Here is a 15,288-nt window from a genome sequence, read left to right as displayed (position 1 = left end):
TTGAAAATCTACCCAAATCTGGCCAAGTTATAAATCTTAAAAAAATTGTAGTTTTCACATGTGCATTACAGACTTCTTAGATTTTAGCCACTAAATTTGCCAAAGTTTGCCCACACTGAGCATGCTCCAGACTGGGGTTGAGCAGGACTTTTACTGCAATTGCCACTCTGTCCGCTGTTGGCAATGCTAGGTCAGGATCTGGGCATCTGAGCTGTGAGCAGGGAGCTTCTCTCCTGTGCACTGTGACCCATGCTGTTGGGACCATGCAGCCTGGAGGAGGAACTTCTTGATTTAAATGGAAAGGAGATAAGAGCCAGAGCTATGGGAGGAGTAGATGGGGACAAAGAGTCGGAGCTAGACTGAAACCAAATTTCAAAATTTTTGAATTTCCCATGAACTGGAAATTCTGAGTTTCAGCCAGCCCTATTGACATCCCATGGACTGGGCCTACGGAACCAGTTAGTTGCAGAGATAGTGGATATGTGAATGCATCATATGCTAAACAAATGCTAAACAAAGCCAGAAGATTTTATACCAGCTTATGTTACTTTGTTTTCTTGATTATTCCACTTATTGTACAAAGCAGTACAAATTGAACAGGTTGCAAGCATGAAATGTGAGATAATATTACCGGCTGAGATGCCACTTTCACTTAACTGATCTTTTTTAAATACAGTTCCTCTGGTGGATACATATAAACTGGCATTTAAGTTAATACAATTAAATACCCCACTGTACGGATAAACTGCAACTTAATTGGCAAATTTATATTGTGTTCCATTTCAGAAATATGGAATACTTTATATACAATATTAATATAATGCCAGATATACTGGATTTTAAGAAGAGTTTATTTAGATATTTAAGTTATCATGATGAATGCTAAAACATTTTTACTTAAGAATTATAGCTTAACTATACATACCATTTGATCAGCTTTCCTAAGTGACATAAGTATAATGTTATGATGTATTTTAAAAAGAGCAAAATCCATTAAGTGCTTAAATGTGCTTCAGTAGGCTTTGTATATTAAGGATGGAATAACACAATTTTACAGTTGTGCTACTGCAGCTGGAAATATTGCACTATGCACATTTTTAAATTTAATTTTCAAAATGAGTATTAAAAATTCCTATTAAGATTTAATGGAATGTAATACTAGCTGAATAGACATGCTTTCCCAGTATTCTCTTGTAAATAATATTTTTCTCCATGTAGGAGAGCTCCCCCTTGATATGAGTCATGTCTCTGATACTAGTGCAATTCTTGTTAAGAGCTTAGATTTTTTTGCAAGGTTCTGTTCATGTTCCATTAAAAAGAAAAGTACGTATTTGGTCCCATTTTTCACCCTCAAAGTTGTTAATAGGCTCTAGAATATGGGAATGGGTTAGGGAAGCATATAGGTCACCTCCAATTTTGCTATTGTATTTTTATCATTCTTTCTATCTGAAAAATAAATACTCTGGGACCATTATTGACCCTAGAAGTTGAAACTCGAGAAGCTGTCTGAGGGAACAACATTGATTTCTTTTCTGAGTGAGAAATGGGATTAATATAAGATTTTGAAGACATGGGTTCTTCCCTAATACAGAAGTCTGTTGTCTCACTTGTTCCCCAATAGCACATTAATGGCAAATAGAATGTTTGTTTTCCCACCAAAGCTGATATACAGTTTCAGAGTTCAAGCACGGTCTGATACTGCATTTACTGGCTTAAGCTTCTCTTTTCCCACAGAGGATGGATTTGTATAAGAATTACCCCAGCTGCTTTTCCATTAGCTGCGAATGTTTCTCAAATGACTGTCCAGCCCTCCTTGCTTCAGTTCAGAAGCCTAGCGTAGTGCATGTTGGGGAATTACAATTAGCCTGGCACATGATACATCTCCACACTGCATGGGTGAGTGGGGCAGAGGCAGATAAGCTCTAAGTCAGCAATTCAGCACTTAAAGGGGTTTTTAATTCAATGTTTCCATCCTCACAGACCGACCACGTCATGGAGAGTGAGAAAGAGACTTGACAGGGAGATATTTGACATTGAGTTTCCTTTTATGCTGTGTTAAACAATTCAGTCAGCCCAGAAAAACCTTCCAGCACATGTTGAAATGGAAGGGTTTTGTAGAAACATGCGAGGGGAGTGAAGGGGTGCTGTTTAAGACTTTTGAGGTGTGTCAGAGGAATTATTTTGGGCCAGCTATTGCCCCCACATCACACAGTAGCTGCTGAAAGGATGTTTCTCCTAGCTAACTTCCTTCCTCCCATACACAGCAGGCACTAGCTCTGGCTGAGCACTTTATGCATCAGTCACATAGGGAGCTTCTTATCCATGGCAAGCAGTAAGATTATGTGCTTTTGTATTCAGGCAAGACCAAACTCAGTGAAGCATAAAATCAGTTATTTCCAACTAGCTCACTTTTGATGGAAGGAACAGCTTCCAATCTCACAGCAAGAGGACTAACTTGTCACTCACTGAAGCAATTTGCCCATTCCAAAGGGAGCAGCAATTGTTTTAAAGATTGGGAGCAATCACTGTTAAAACAGAAGCTACAAACGGTATCAAGGATCAGTTTAAATTAATGTTGGTCAGGCACAGATCACTTTCCTTCTCTCATTTGTTTGGAAGTGAGCACTATTTACATCTTGGTTAAGAAAGTATTTAGTTAAGGGGTTTGAGGGAGAAAAAATGGTGCTTAATCATTTGTTATAACCATAGCCCAAAGCTACTTAGGGGTAGGGTTTCAAGCAGCTAATGTGTTGCCAGTGTTCCTTTGGAAAGGTTTTTCAGTCAGGAAGGTGAAATTATAGTGCTTTTAAAAAATGATTTTTGTACCAGTGAAATGGTGTGTCATTGACCCTTCCTTACAATACTGTTCCTGGTGCTAGCTCAAGAGCAATAATTGCTTTTCCTCACAAACTGACTGAGGCACCGGCCTGTGAAGTATGAGTTAAAGTTCAGATTACGCAATCTTTGTTCTTTGCTTAGGACTACCTGCTCTGAATAGTTAACCAAACTAGGAAAAGAACAAATGAGCTACACTAAAAAAAGTTCTATGGCTGGGAGTGGGAGGAAAATCTGCTTACAGCGCTGTTGCTTTTTAAAAGATAAATACGGAACATTACGATGAGTGAGTATTAGTGCTCCTGCTGTACAGGAGCCTGTCTTACAGCCTCTCTTCTCTTCTCTCTCCAGATTAGTTTCAGTGCTGTACTACAGTACGTGCCCTTTACTGTACTTTCCATTATAGCAAAACATATGGCAGCAAGAACCACTTTAGCACATCATTTGATTTAACACTGTACTTTATGTGGAATGCTTTATAGCCAGTGGGTTAAGATAGTAAATGTTAAAAAATAGGGCTGTCACAGACATAAGAATTAACTGTCGCATTAAAGGTCAGCATTATGTGTATTATTTTTTTTCTCTCCCTTTCTTTAGGAATGTTGCATTCGTCATTACAGCCAGACTGCAGAATGTAATAAAACAGATAGATGGGACTGGACATTAAAAAATGTAATGGCTGGGAAGGGGGGAAGTTTCATTTGTGTCAGTGTAATACAGTGAAACACCCACAAACACTTCATTAACATTGACAGCCTATCACACCTTTCCTTCTCTCATTACTAGTAGATCAGTCAGACTACCTATTGAAGAGTGGAGCTTTATTTACAACACCACAAGATAATCAGGTTAAATATTTAGCAGCATCAGGACCTCCCTAGACATCAAAACATTACCATGTAAGACACATTATTTCCAAATTATTATTTGTTCTTAATCATGTATATGGCAAAGAAAAAAACCTCAGAAATGAGTGTATGTTGGCAGAGTGATTTCTAAATAGAATACTTTACAAAGTTTTCCTAAGAGGCAATGAAGGAGACTATAAAATTACTTTCCAGCTTGTATGGCAGAGGTGGGCAAACTACGGCCCGCGGGCCACATCCGTCCTGCGGGACCGCCCTGCTCAGACTTTGAGCTCCCGGCCGGGGAGGCTAGCCCCAAGCGCCTCCCCTGCTGCCTCAACTCTCCGTGCCGCCAGCGCTCTGGGCGGCGGTGCTGTGAGCTCCTGCTGGGCAGCATGGCTGCGAGAGCCGCCGGCCTGCTCCAATGCTGTGCGGCGGTGTGGCTGGCTCTGACCGGGCCACGTGGCTGCCGGTCCTGGTGTCCTGAGCGACATGGTAAAGGGGCCGGGAGCAGGGGGGTTGGATAAGGGACAGGAGGTTCCGGGGGGCAGTCAGGGGACAGGGAGCTGGGGGCAGTTAGATAGACGTGGGAGTCCTGGGGGGCCTGTCAGAGGGCAGGGGTGTGGATAGGGGGTCGGGTCCGGGGTGCGGTTAGTGGTGGGGGATCCCGAGAGGGGGCGGTCAGGGGACAAGGAGCTGGGGGGGGGGAGGTTGGATAGGTCGGGGGTTCTGAGGGGGACAGGAAGTGGGAGGGGGCAGATAGGGGGCGGGGGCCAGGCTGTTTGGGGAGGCACAGCCTTCCCTACCCGGCCCTTCATACAGTTTTGGAACCCTGATGTGGCCCTTAGGCCAGAGAGTTTGCCCACCTGTTGCCTAATGCAGGGCATTCTGCGTGAAGAGCCCAACATACGGAACACCCTTTGGCCATGTCTACGCTGTAAAAATGTGTCACTTTCTAATATGATGCATTTTTCCCAGTGTGGACACACAGAATATCAGCTAAACTGAAATCTCACTATCTCTACAGCACTCTTCATATAGAGCTGTTTAAACAAGAAACTGGCTAGAAAGAGAGTGCAGGCAAAGTGTGATCTTGGAAAGAGTGATCTTGGAAAGTGGATCTTAAATGTATCATTGAGATGCTGCAGTGATGAACACAATAGCAATGTCTATGAGTAAATAAGCCAAACTCTCTGGACATCAGTGTACTGTCACTTAAAAATCTCTGGAAGAAAAGCTACCTGAAGTCATGGATATTGAGAAAAAGTATTGAAAAGCTTGCATTTTCCCTTATTTTTTCAGCAACTTTTCCAAAATGTTTGATAACAAAAATGGCTACTGTCTTCTTAATAAGCAACTGAAGCAGGGATATAATTACTGAATTCAAGCCACCTGGAAGTAACAAAGTGTTTTCAGTGCTAGTGCTCATTAGGATTTACAGCCCTCTGGTGAGGATTAAGGCACTGGGTAGACAAGGCCTGTGATATCGAATATCTGTATCTGAAGAAGTGGGTATTCACCCACGACCACTTATGCTGCAATACGTCTGTTAGTCTATAAGGTGCCACAAGACTCTTTGCCGCTTGAATATATGTATGTATTCTATATAATGCACATGTTAGGATGTTTGATAGATCATTATTTATTATTCTATGTATTGTGGTAGCACCTAGAAGTCACCTATAAAGAACAGTGGTGTCATGGTGCTAGGTGCTGTACATATGTGACAAAAAGCCAGTCCCTGCCTAAAGACCCTAAAGTCTAAGGGTATGTATGTATGTATGCATACTGCCTACGCATAAGTCTTCTGCCCCCATTGACTTCAGTGGATGTTGCATACATATATTGCAGAGAAGTTCACTCTGAGACTATTGTCTCAAATTTCTCAGTGTTCTCCCCTCTCCCCTCCATACCTGGTTAGTCACCTTCAGGGAGCCAAATATCTTTAGGCAGTTTTCACATTCCATCTCGTGCAGAATGGTATCCCAAACTCTTGAGTCAGAAGTCTTCTAATCCACCTTTACATTAAGGTTATTACCTATTAAAATTAGATAGATTGATTACATCATCAACCTAAGCTGCAAAAAAGAAAGGCCAGCCCATTCATTCTCCCGTACCCAACTAGCTGACAGTCCCTATTATATCCCACCAGATTGAAGTGGCTCTTGACTGGTGTTTGTCTATAGTTGCTGGGAGAAACCATTCTGTGTGCAGGCAACAGGAATCCTTACATTGCAGGCATTATAATATTGCTCCGTATCTGCATGTTCAAGGCACTGTACAAACTAATCCTCACAATACTCCTGTCAGTGTGGGGGTGGTGGTATTATTATCCCCATTTTACAGGTTAGGAACTAGAGAGGCAAAGGGCTATGTGGGAAGTAAGTATCAGAGCTTGGATTTCAACAAGATTTCCTAATTACACCATCTCTCATGTCTTTTGGAGCAAAGCAGAGAGCAGTCCTACCTTGTGATTGCAAACAGCTCCTCATCCTCCTCTTCAGGGCTCCAATGATCCATTGCAAATGTAATAAGAAAAGGAGTACTGGTGGCACCTTAGAGACTAACCAATTTATTTGAGCATAAGCTTTCGTGAGCTGTAGCTGTAGCTCACGAAAGCTTATGCTCAAATAAATTGGTTAGTCTCTAAGGTGCCACAAGTCCTCCTTTTCTTTTTGCGAATACAGACTAACACGGCTGCTACTCTGAAACCTGCAAATGTAATGAAATTGACAAATGCATTGTCACCTTCCCAGCATCTCAGCACCATGGTAAGTTTCAAGATCGTGTGATATTCATTCCAAAGAATGGCATTGTAACATGTCCTGTTACTGCACTTTACCTTTGTGTAAGAACACTGAAGAACTAACACTTAGAACTGTAATAAAATAATCTAACATTGCCAACAAATCTAACATTATGGCTTTTGATCATGTCAGCAGAACAATTTGATTTTCCTCTCAGGCTAATAAGAAAGTGCCATATAAGAACACATCGAATGCCTAGCTAAAATAAATGTTTCTTGCTTTATAACATTGGATCTGAATTAATTAGCCAAATCATATCAAAACAAATGCAAAGACTCATGTTACTCTCGAAATGTCTACAGAGAATATTACATGATTTATATCTCAAAACAGTATAACCCCAAGCTGAAATATGCTTGTCAAAGAGTTTGTAATATATTTTCTTTCTTTCATTTTCATTTTATCATGAAGGGAATAAACTCTACAGCCAGGTTACCTTTACTATAAAGATACCAAGTCACCTGGTGTTACTAGATTCAAATGTAAATCTGAATCTTGAAATTTCTATTGGCATGTGCTGATTTCCTAAGACACAGTTGAATGCGAGGAGCATATTATATTTCATCTATTTGGTTATCCTGTGGAGCTATAATGTAGTCAATAAATTAAAATCGGTAAGCTCATGCAAGCATTCCTTCAACAGAATTTGCGCTCTAATGCAGTGTGACAGATAATTCTACTGGATTGATAAATAAAACAATAGGCTTTCACAACAGCTACAATTCTAATGAATGAATGTGTGTGTACTGCTAGTCAGTCACCCTCTAAATGAGAACCAAGCATTTACATTATTATATCAGGCAGGTAAGTTTAACAGGTGGGAGGTTAAGGTTCCATGGGGAGTCAAATTTTAATTTACATTTTTAATAAAGGGCTGCACTGGGGAAGCCTGGTGGATATTATTTTCCCAATGTGATTTGCTTTGCTACTGAAACACGTACAGTGAAGTTTTGTGATGTGAAAGTACAGGAAAAAAGACTCCCTTTTTTCCCTTATAGTTTTAGGCCTCAATCCTGCAAAGACTTAGGCATATGCTTAACTCTTATGCACAGTGAATAGTCCCTTTAACTTTAGGGTCAAGACAGGACAGTGGGTGAAGTTAAGCACAAGCCTTCAACGTGCAGGTGGCATTGTTAGTAATATAAAAGCTAATACTGTTAATTGATACACTACTCATTATGTCAATTACAGGTTTGATCAGTTTTAAAATTAACTAAGTCAATTACTACACAATCATCTAAATTAGATTCCAGTGAGAAATTTTTAGAGCTGACAATAGCCTCAACATTGGGTACCACAGAAACATTTTAAAATACACCTACATAGTTATGTCACATAAAATAGAAAGTCCATTGCACCTCATCAGCCTTTATCCTTTATGTGAGTTGTGGCTCTCAAAAAGTTCTGGCAGATACAGATTTTTCAGAGGAGTTATAGAGATGGCAACAGTATTCTGTAGATTATTTTCAAGGTACAAATTTAGAGCCAGTTGATATAGGAATGATGTTATTGATTCAGGAAATAAGTACACAATGTTTAATGAAACAGGGCTTTGGTCAGGCAATGTACTTCAGCAAAGTGGTGTTTCCTGTTGGTCTATGGATTTAACAAACAGGTGTTGGATAGTCTTCTGCTGCTTAGCAGCGTTTTCCTTAAAATTTGAAAACTGGACCCAGCTAAATTTGCTGTACGAGATGTTTCTCACAAACCCTTTCCTGGTATGCTTCGGAGGAGTACAGCCAGCTGAGCAACAAGGTTTTCTTTTCTTTTCACCACTGACCTGAAAACCCCCTATTCTTATACTTCTCTTCTTGTTGCGCTGATGTCATGAGTAAGGCCTTACAGTAGCAGTAGCAGTAAAGAAGCCCTTCTGTAGCAGAAAGGGTAAAGTGCACAGAGTTTTGATAAAAAGCCACTTCTGTCAGAATCCTCAAAGAACAATGGGAGAGTTGAATATGAAAAAGAGTGTCGCCATGGATCCTTGCCCAGCTTCTTGGTCCCCAGAAATCACAGTGATGGAAACACTTCACTAAATACTGGGAGGTTGGTCACAACTTATACAGTTCATCAAGGTCTTGATCCTGAAAACTGCTGAGCAATGCCTAGAGGTGCCAAACGCCTTCTGTTCCCACTGATTTCAGTGTGGTTTGTTGATGTTCACGACCTCCTACAGATCTTTAGCTCCTTGTAGAATAAAGTCCCAGATTAGCACAATTAAAGTGCATGTGAGTAAGAAACTCCAGTTCTTTTAGGGCTTGTCGACACAGTGCTTTAGTTCACACCAGGGGGGTGTAAATTTTAGTCCACATTAGCATATCACACACTAATGGCCCGTATGCACCCTGCTGGCATGCATTTAAAGTTCTCTACTGCACATTAACGTAACCCTGGTTTAAACAAGACTACGTTAACGCGCACTAGGAAACTTGTAGTGTATGCCGGGGGATCTGCGTGGGACAGTTAGTGTGCAATACGCTAGTGTGGACTAGAATTTATACCCCTCAAGTGCACTCTAAAGCACCATGTAGACAAGGCCTTAGAATCAAAGAAGAAAAATAGAAGTTCTACCTGTTAAGTCTCTTGAATCTCCTCCATGCGCAGACACCATGTTGCCAAGCCCCTGACCAGCTCAAAGACAATTCACTTCTGCTGAAGAGGAGAGTAACTGGCAAGCAGCTGCAGCTCTCTGAGTTCCTTAGACTACCTTCCCCCTTGGCGTGATCCACTGCCCCTTGAAGTCAATGGAAATCTTTTAACTGACTTTAGTTGGCTTTCAGTGAGGCCCCTTATCAGCTTTAAGAGGCCCACATGAGCATAGCTACAAGGGAACCTTTTCCTGTGCACTGAAGAGCTATAAGAGCCTCACAAAGTCCACCAGTAAGAAGCAGAGACCCTCAAACTTGCCAGACATTGCTCACAGACAGTCTGCTCTCTTGCCTTCCCCAGCTCTACAAACTTCCTAAAATCCCCTTTATTAATTATTTTGTGTGTGCTGCAGATGTCCAGGAGATGGTCAGGGACATCCAGTTGTCAGGGGCAGCGAGTTATATGGGCCCATGGTGCCTGTGCGCCAGGAATATTCAGGGCCTGGGAGCCCAGCTCCACCAATGTTCAGGGCCGGGTCATTCCCCCAGCCCCGCCTGCTGCCCCCGTGTGCCTCCCCCGGAGAGTCTCGCGGCTCTGCCTGCAGCCTCCACGTGATTTAAAAGGGCCCTGAGGCCCCCAGCCGCTGCTACCACCACTGGCAGCGAAGCGGGGCTAAGGCGGCTTCCTGCCTGCGCTCGCTCCATGCCACTCCTGGAAGCTCCTGGCATATCCCTGCGGCCCTGGGGGGGGGCGGGGGGGCGGGAGTGTTTCCGTGCTGCCCCCGCCTGAAGCGCCAACTAAGCAGCTCCCATTGGCTGGGAACTGCAGCTAATGGGAACTGTGGGATGATGCCTGCGGGCAGCAGTGTGCAGAGACCCCCCGCCTAGAACCCGTTGCCAGGGGGGTGTGCGGGTCGCTTTTGGGAGCTGCCCAACATAAGCGCCGCACCCCTCACCCTCTCCTGCACCCCAACCCCCTGCCCCAGCCCAGAGCCCACACCCCAAATCCCTCCCAGAGCTGACTCCTTACCCCTTCCACACCCAAACCTCCTGCCCCAGCCCAGAGCCCACACTCCAAACCCCTTCCCACACCCAAACTCCCTCCCAGAGCCTGAACCCCCTCCTGCACCGAAACTCCCTCCCAAAGCCTGCACCCCTTACCCTCGCCTGCACCCCAAACCTCCTCCCACATCCAAACTCCCTCCCAGAGCTCGCACCCCTCCTGCACGCAAACTCCCTCCCAGAGCCTTAGGCAGGTGTGTGTGTGTTTGGGGGTGGGGTGGGGACTTGGACCCGTTCTGGGCACCACCAAAATTCTACAAACCTTCTGCCTCTGCCAGTTGTAACAGGAAAGCCAGAGACATAAGCACAAGTGCCAGGATCACTGCAGGAGTATTCATTAGGAGGGTCTTTGTGTTTGGTGAGTGCTTTCCGAGCTGATTGCAAATGATGATAACTGAGAATGTTTCTAGACAACAGTTTCTGGAATGGCTGCTGTTATTACACTGGTAACAAAACAATGAGCCTGAAAAAAATGTTTATACAGGGGGATTGCTTAAGTAACATAATGAATGAAGGGCCATTTCTGGATTTCAGAGTTGGGGGAGTTAAATTTATTTTATTGTCCATTGGTAGATTTCCAAAATGCATTTATTTATGCACTTCAGGGTTCATGCATTTTATATAATAAAATCCACATGATTTGAACAATAAAAAACCGCATCTTCCAATGTACATTCAAGCACCCTACACTCATTACACTCTCAAGCAGAAGCCTGGGAAAATATCTAGATTTTACACTGTGATCTAAGAACGATCAAATTTATGTTCTGTCAGTTTGCAAGGTCTGTTCAGCTACTAGCCTTTTGGAGATAGAGACTGTTAACACAAGAATTTTAGTTGACCTCATCTGTACTGGTGGCTCATGGGGGGAAAAGCAGACTCTCAGGTAGTGAGAACCAGTGCAGTGAAATATATTTTATAGATCACAGTCAATGCCTTGAATTGCACACAATAGCAAATAGTGCAGTTTACAGACAAGTCTAATCTGTTCCCTATGGTTAAAACTCCTATGCAGACATGCAGCTGTATTCTATACCCCCTGTAGCTTCCATGGGATCTTCAAGTATAGGCCCATGGTGAATGCAGTGCATTAATCCAAGTGATCTGTCATAAGGCCTGAACACATGTCTCAAACAAAAGATTCGAGGGTGCTGTCCAAAGCTGTGATAATTTAGGAGAAAAATATATTACTGGGGATTGATGGGAATCTACTTTATTCAGACGTTTGAGCCCAGATTGTGAGCAGGCTCTGCTTGGCTACACAGGGGAAACAAAATGTTTCCTCATCATGAGAAGCCTTGGACTACCTGTGTTCAGGGGAGTACAGGGGCTGCTTGATCTTGCTGCTCCCTGGAAAGCAGGACTCTGAGTAGAGAGAGGGAAGGGAGATGGTCCCTCTTATCCTCCACCCTTGCTTTTGTGCTCCTGCATGAGCATTGAGAAGCACCAAAGAGATCTACTGCTGAGGACAATCGTGTCCGTGTAGTGTGATACAGCATGGCCAGAAGGCAGCAGGAGAGTGATATAGGAGAGATATGTAAGCCCCAGAATGAGGAGAAGCCTTATTCCCTGTAGAGGGAAGAAAGGTTGGTACAGATTAATTAAAAGCACTTAAAGCCAATTAGAGCACCTGAAGCCAGTCACCTGATAAAAAAACCCTGCTTCAATCAGCCAAGGAAAGGAGTTGGAGTAGAGTGGCTTGGTGTTGGAGCAGAGGAGAGTTTGGAGGAGTGCCGTGGCTGGCTAAAAGACCGAGACACCCAGCTTGTGCAGAGAGAGGGTAGGAAGCCCCAAAAGCTGAAGAGCAGGAGAGGGAAATAGCCCAGGGGAAGGAAGCACTAGTTCAAGTGGTTTGCCACTATCCCTAGGGCCCCTGGGCTGGGACCCGGAGTAGAGGGTGGGCCCGGGTCCGGGTCCGCTCCCTCTCCACTACCCTTCTCTGGGTTACTACTGGGACAGTAGATACCTTAGTTCAGAGGCAGGAAACTGTGCCCTGACCCCCCCCCCACACACACACACAAACAAGAAGAGGAAGCATGGGACCCATCGTAATCGTGCAGGCAATTTGCCACAGTAGATTGTGTGTGGTGGGGGGGGGTCTCAGTAAGTGGGTGAGAAATTATAGTCCCAATTTTGCATGGTGCTTAGGGCATTCAACTTTCATTGACTTCTGTGGGATTTGAAGTTGCTCAGAATGAAGTACTATTTTGGTGTGGTTAGAGGAGGAGTGGGATCCTTTCCCCAAGAGCGTAGGACTGCACTTAGTTTCCTTCATTACCAGCCAATTGTTGCTCCCACATGTGAAGAGATGTGCTTTCTTTGCTCCCGCTGAGCCCAGTGCAATATGCATGATTCATGCTTGTGTGTTTATATAAATGTTGTGTTGTAAGCAAAACTGCGGCCCTTCCATTCCAATGATAATGCAGTTAGTGGGAACTGAGATGAAGAGGGTGGGGTAGTAGCCTAGCGTTAATGGATATATGCTGTAAAACCAGCTGTTAAGAAAGTTCCTCAATAAACAGTACACACAAACAAAGACCTATTGTAGTGTGGTTTAATTGAGTTGGATGAAATATGCAGAAGTAAGTGATTCAAAATTATTTACCACTAAAGCTGAAAGAAACATAGTTTAGAACTGAAATGTTTAGTCCAGTTTTAAAAGCTTTGAAGTGAATGTGTATATGAATGAAATTAAAGCTTCTACTCAAGGGGAATAATAAAAAATAAACAAAGAGCTCCTGATAGATTGGGTAATGGTACATTTTTATAGCTATGCTTATCCCTGGGCTATTTACAAGTGAAGATGTTTTGAAAACGTTCTTCATACTTTAGGCCTTATTCTCCAGAGAGTTGGTGCAGCTTTGCACCAGTTCAACAACTTAAAACTGCACTAAAGCTACCTTAGCTAGCCACTGGGGAGGGAAATACGCAGTAGTGTAAAGTTTCCTGACACCTAGCTGCCAGTATCTGAGACACAGCCAGTGTGCCTTTATGCCCTGCTGCTGGAGTAGTGGCCTGACAGCCCCCTTTTTACATCCCCATTCTGAGATGAACTGAAAACTCCTCAGCCGCAATCCAGGGCCTTGGCCTTTGAGTACTTCTGCACATGGTGCCTGATCCAAAACCCACTGAAGTCAGTGGAAAGACTCCCATTTAGAATTAAGCGTAAATTATTCAGGATTTGTAATCTTGATTTGGAGTTGATGTCCCAATCAGAGAGCAAAGCTTAAAAGCCCCCCACATGGTTACAGATGACTTGTTTACAGAATTACTTCCAGGAGTTATTGTTTTACAATGCTTCACTTGGTTCACTAGACCATGCCTGTTCACAGTACTTAAAAAGGTGTTAGGCTTAGAAATTTGATTCAGAGCGTAGGTTCAAGACGTGCAGGTCATTGAGCCAATGCATTCAGGCTCTATGGGAGTTCACTAACGTAAACTCCATGACGCCAGTTGCAGTCACTGGCTGTAAACTGAAATTACACAAATTATGAAAATTCTCCAGTACGTAGAATATTTTTTAAAAGGACACCACTAACATTAAAATCCCATTTCGATCTGAAAAATGTTGTACTTTCTATGGTTAGTAAGAACAAACTTAGAGGGAATATAGTCTCCTATGTTTTCAGTTTGTTGCTTTGAAGCATTTTGTGCAGAGTCCTTTTCAGGGTTCTGTAGGTCAGCTGCATTACTCTAGTGCGGTTCTTTGGGAGGAACTCACATGCGCACTCTTCACTTGGCTCTGACGCTGAAGGGGTGGCACACAGTGTGAGCGTGCAGAGAGAAAGCTTGGTGGGGATTTTGGGCTACAAATGCTTGGTGCTGGTGTTTTGGCATTATCCCAAAAAACTTAAAAACTCCTTATAAAGTGGAGGAGCCAAGAAACCCTTATACATGTTTTCCATACTACTTAAAGGGTTCTCCATGAGAAAATTCATTTTTTTTAAATGATCCAATTAAAATCAGGTTAACAGTGTCCCTTTAAAAAGTTGCATACTAGAGATCAGTCTGATCCAAAGCTTAGATCTAAACAAGACTAAACTTTGTCAGGAGAGGGAAGGTGTTTGAAATAGTCCATATCTTTATAAAGGACAAACCAAAATGCAGAATCTGATGGCCTTTGAAGTTTTGGAGTGTTGGTAATCCAAACTGAAATTTTGTGGCTTGGCACAGCTCTTTATTACATATCTATTTACAAAACAGTTTTTGGGGTGGGGGTTGGCAGGGGAGTCCAATACTATTGAGGGATGTAGAAGCAGTATCAAACCTATGTCATAAGGGGAAAAACCCGACCTCCAGCTCATTCTATTATGTCAAATATTGATTTTTATGCTCTTTAGTGTGTTACCTTATTTCTGTTTTAATTTTTTTCTATTTGTTGGCTGCACACCTGCACTACCATGACTGGGTTTTATTTTTAGGTTTTATGAACAAACTCAAATGTGTAGTCTGTAACCCAGGGTCCCCAACGCGGTGCTCGTGGGTGCCATGGCACCCGCCGGGGCATTTTTGTGCACCCGCAGGATACCCCGCTGCCGAAATGCTGCAGCTGAGCGTGGTCGCCGGAGAAGTGTTGCTCAGCGGCGACGCTTCTTGTCGCTGTCACTTCTCGGCTGTGGCATTTTGGCGGTGGGGTGTCCGGCGCCCACCACAGTCTTCTGGGAATAGCAATATGCATATTGCTATTCCCACAAGAAAGGTTGGGGACCATTGCTGTAACCTATCATTTAAATTGGTTTCTGTACCAAATGACTGGAGGATAGCTAATGTGATGCTCATTTTTAAAAAGGGCTCCAGAGGTGATCCCAGCAATTACAGGCCTGACTTCAGAACTGGGCAAACTGGTTGAAACTATAGTAAAGAACAAAATTGTCAGACACCTAGATGAACATAATTTGTTCGGGAAGAATCAATGTGTTTTTTGTAAAAGGGAAATCATGCCTCATGAATCTACTAGAATTCTTTGAAGGGGTCAACCAGCATGTGGACAAGGGGGATCCAGTGGATATAGTGTACTTAGATTTCAGAAAGCCTTTGACAAGGCCCCTCACCAAAGACTCTCAAGCAAAGTAAGCTGTCATGGGATAAGAGGGAAGGTCCTTTCATGTATTTGTAACTGGCTAAAAGATGGGAAAGAAAGGGTAGGAATAAATG

The 15,288-nt window shown here is 43.2% G+C and overlaps 2 long non-coding RNA genes across 2 annotated transcripts in view; one reads left to right on the top strand and one right to left on the bottom strand.

The window, feature by feature from the left end:
• The window catches only part of LOC141990008 (uncharacterized), a 107,157-nt gene extending 101,540 nt beyond the window's left edge, over window positions 1-5,617 (bottom strand). Inside the window, exon 1 of the long non-coding RNA XR_012640043.1 lies at window positions 5,594-5,617. This is a non-coding gene — a long non-coding RNA (uncharacterized LOC141990008). The remainder of the gene's footprint in view (window positions 1-5,593) is intronic.
• Window positions 1-15,288, top strand: part of LOC141990006 (uncharacterized) — a 403,850-nt gene that overhangs the window by 271,678 nt on the left and 116,884 nt on the right. The window lies entirely within an intron of this gene.

Source organism: Natator depressus, chromosome 6, assembly GCF_965152275.1.
Source record: "Natator depressus isolate rNatDep1 chromosome 6, rNatDep2.hap1, whole genome shotgun sequence".
NCBI lineage: Eukaryota > Metazoa > Chordata > Testudines > Cheloniidae > Natator > Natator depressus.
This window is presented reverse-complemented; position numbering and strand designations above follow the sequence as displayed.